The 4,099-nt window shown below is 37.1% G+C and overlaps 1 non-coding gene across 1 annotated transcript; it reads left to right on the top strand.

Moving 5' to 3' along the window:
* Positions 1–3,992: 3,992 nt before the first annotated feature.
* On the top strand, positions 3,993–4,099 carry LOC115030029. The gene has a single exon (XR_003835621.1). It is a non-coding gene; the product is annotated as a U6 spliceosomal RNA (small nuclear RNA).

Raw genomic sequence — 4,099 nt, forward strand, 5'->3', positions numbered from 1 at the left:
CTTGAACAATTAAAGAAGAACAAAAGCAGCATAGCAACCAGTTCCCAAGATTTATGGGGAAAGTTGCTAATAAAGACACAGGGATTTAGAATGCCAAGAGCAGAAAAGAATCTCCCTCCATTATGCTATAATTATGCACAAAATATATGGTGCAAAGGAAATATATGAAAAGTGGCAAGAGAAAAACATGAAGTCACACATAGGGACAAGCCATCATAAGAGCAGATTATTAAACTAAAACTTTAAAAGACAGGAGGACCTGGACAGAAGTGGCTCAAAAGTTGTGAAAGACACCTCCTAATAAACATTAGCAAAGCTACCTGTTAGGATTGAAGGAAAGAAATTTCCATGGTAATCAATTAATGATCACTAGGCTTGCTTATGAAAAATAGTTGAAAGAATATTTAAGAATGAAGAGACAACACAAGCCTGCTCTGAGGCAAGTCCCAGGAAAGAATAAACCACACTAGAATAACAGTACATGGTAACCATGGGCTTTTCCACATGCATCCCAGTTCCCACATAACATCTTGGAGGTTTATTTATGTAGGAATAAATGCTGAGGCCATCTGCTTAGCTTGTTGCCTGAGTAGCTAGTAACTTCTTTAGCCCAGTTAGACACTTCTATTTCTAATACAAGGCTAGTTACCTCCCCTCAGTTTCATGTGTGCTACTTCCTCAGAGTCCAGGTGTCAAATCTCTCCCATGCCTGACTATCTCCCAGAGTCCATCTCTTTCTCTGCCATATGTCCCACCTTCTAATCCTGCCTCAGGTCATTGGCCATCAGATTTTTATTGACAGGTGATGCTTCCAGACACTACACAAGAGATTTTCTCTATAGTAAGCAAGAGAAGAAAGGGTATGTGTGTGAAGAAACAAACACTACAAAGTCAAAAGATTTGTCAAATTCTAGAACAAATTCATCAGTCATACACCATGACTAAATTGGTTTAATTCTAGGCATGCAAGATTGGTTCAAAAAAATACAAATCACTAAATGTAATTCATTAGTCTACTGTTTAACTAGATTTAGAATAGAAAGCATCCAATTATCTAAATACGTACAAAAAAATTGACCAAGTTCAGCCTACTCTTATAAAAGTCTTGAAAAAATAGAAGAAACATATCTGAACATAAAGTAAAAGATCATACATAGCAAACCTATATCCGCTAAATTGGCAAAAACTGAAATCATTTCTGATAAATCTGAAATGAGACAAAATTTCCACTCGTTCAAGTCTTGAAGTCTTACAGTGCTTTTTTTTTTTTTTTTTTTTTTTTTTTTTTTTTTTTTTTTTTTTTGGTTTTTCGAGACAGGGTTTCTCTGTATAGCTCTGGCTGTCCTGGAACTCACTTTGTAGACCAGGCTGGCCTCAAACTCAGAAATCCGCCTGCCTCTGCCTCCCGAGTGCTGGGATTAAAGGCGTGCGCCACCACGCCCAGCCCTTTTTTTTTTTTTTTTTTTGTCTTACAGTGCTTTAAGTCTTAGCTACAGCAATAAGAGAGAAAGAAATAAAGGGGATATAACTAGGAAAAGGAAATTCAAATCATCTGTATTTACACATTAAATCCTGCTAAACACATTAAAAATAGCAGGATATAAAAATCACACAACTGATGGTTTAAATCACACACACACACACACACATGAAACCAGGAAAAAAAACTAAAAATGGCTTCAAAGTGATAAAAAATACCCATGAAACAATGAAAATTTGAAGACATTGAAGAAGATGCTAAAAGTTGGAAAGATATCCAACACTCAGATATTAATAGAATATTGTGGAATGGTTCATTACCAAAAAAAAAAAAAAAAAAAAACTTCAAATTAAATGCAACCCCTATCAAAATAATAGTTCTTACAGAGCTAGGTAAAAAGAAACAAAAAATTTTAGAACACAAAAGACAAAAATGGTCAAAACAATGCTAATCCAAGAAGGCAGTTCTGGAGGAGGAGCAGACCTGGTTCCAAATTGTGATACAGTGCCAACGCCACACACGGCAGAACCCTGACCCTAAACAGACACGTGATCAGTGCAATATATGGAGACTCAAACCTACCCAGCTACAGCAGTGAAATATAGACAAAGTTATGTAAAAAAACATAACGTTGGTGAAGAAGTAGTGTTTTTCAACAAATGGTAAACTAGTTAATCTACACGTACAGGAATAAACTACATCCTCTGTACAGAGATCAACTCACAATGCACTAAATATCTTAGGTAACTCCTAAAGTCCTGAAATGGTTAAGGAAAACACTTTAAGATATAGGCATCATCTAGGATTTTTGAAAAGGACTCTACTAGCTAAGGAAATAATTCCCAAAATTTGATAAATGGAATTGCACTCAGCTAAGAAGTTTCTGTACTGCAAGAGAAGCAATCAGCTGAATCAGGAGATAGCCTCCAGGGTGGGAGGAAGACTGACTCAACTCTACTGCTGACTGGGAGTTAATATCCAGCATCTATACAGAACTTAAAAAGCTAAGCACCCCCAACCAAACAAGAACGCTTTAAATTAAAGCCCCAAATCATCCAAACCAAAGAATGGCATAAATTGAACAAGTGATTCTCAAAGAAGAAGTACAAATGGTCCATAAATATTTTAAGAAAGTGTTTGACACCCTTATGCATTAGGAAAAAGAAAATTGCCTGGAGAGCCTAGCTCACTCTAGTCTGAATGACAGTCATGAAGAAATGAGAACAAACACTCATCCCATACCTCGGCTCTTGTGAATAGTGAGACAATTGGTGTGTGTGAAGGTCTCTATGGTAAGGTAGTTCTTACTTTGTTTCCTTGTCTGTCTTAGTTTGGGATGGCTGGATCCTATGGTAGGTCTGTTTTATGTTTTTGAGAAACCTCTACGGTCATTTCCATAGAGGCTCCATCAGTTTATATCCCCACTAGCCATTCATTAGACTCTCTCTTTCCCCACTTCCTTGCCAGCACTTGTCATTTATTATGCAGAAGTTGATTTTCTCCTTCCACTATGTGGGTCCTTAGGGTTGAATTCAGGTCAATTCATGCAGAATTGGCTGCAAGCACCATAACCTCCTGAGCCATGTCATCAGCCCTGAATTTTTAATTTTATTAGTTATTATCATTTTCCCTTCCTTTTTGTCCCTCCAGAATATCATGACTCCCCAAATTTTCAATTTGATAACCTCCTTGTCTTTCATTGTTACTTAGATATGTATGTATGTATGTACAATATAACACAATATAAATACAACCCACTGGAATTGTGTTTTGTTGTTTGTATATATATCCAGGGCTGACCAATAAATACAGGACTTATCTTTGGGAGAGATTATTTCTCTCTTTCTCAGTGGTCACTAGCTGCCTATAATTTTTTGTCTAGGCATGGAACCTGTGGTAGCTTTGCTCCATTCCACATTTGTACATCTATTGATATTGCCATTATTCCTGTCTTATTTATTCAGCCATTCCTAGGGGGAGATTTTCTCACACACACAAAAAAAATGTGGTAATACTCTGGCTCTTATAATCTTTCTAACCTCTCTTCCAGAACATTCCCTGAGCCACAATTGCAGGCGCTATGATGTAGATGTAGATGGCTTCTCCATGATCCCTTGATCTCTGCACTGTATCAAGTTATGGTTTTTCTGTTATGGTCTCCACTTGCTGTAAAGAGAGTCTTATTTAGTGAGGAGTGGTAGCTACACGATGTGTATAAAGATATGATTTAGAATTTAGTAAGGAAATGTACTGGTTTAGCCAAGTAGTGGCAGTACATACTTTTCTAATGCCCATGACCTCACTTGCCCCAGAAAGGTGGCTGGGTTTCCACTTCTAGGCATAATTTTCTTTCTGTTTTTAGGTCAATTCCACAGCTATTGTTTGCTACCAACATTTGGGTGCCACTTATTGTACTTTATCTTTTTTAATTAAATAAAAACATTTTTATTCCCATGTTGGAAATTAAGCCCAGGGGGTTGGTTATACATCCTAGAAGGGTTGGCTCTAACTTGTGCTTGCTTTGGCAGCACATGCACAAAAACCGGAATAGTAAAGAGAACGCTAGCATGGCCCCTACGTAAGAATAATATGCAAATTTGTGAAGCGGTTCATATTTTT

This window comes from Mus caroli, chromosome 19 (assembly GCF_900094665.2).
Source record: "Mus caroli chromosome 19, CAROLI_EIJ_v1.1, whole genome shotgun sequence".
Taxonomy (NCBI): Eukaryota; Metazoa; Chordata; class Mammalia; order Rodentia; family Muridae; genus Mus; species Mus caroli.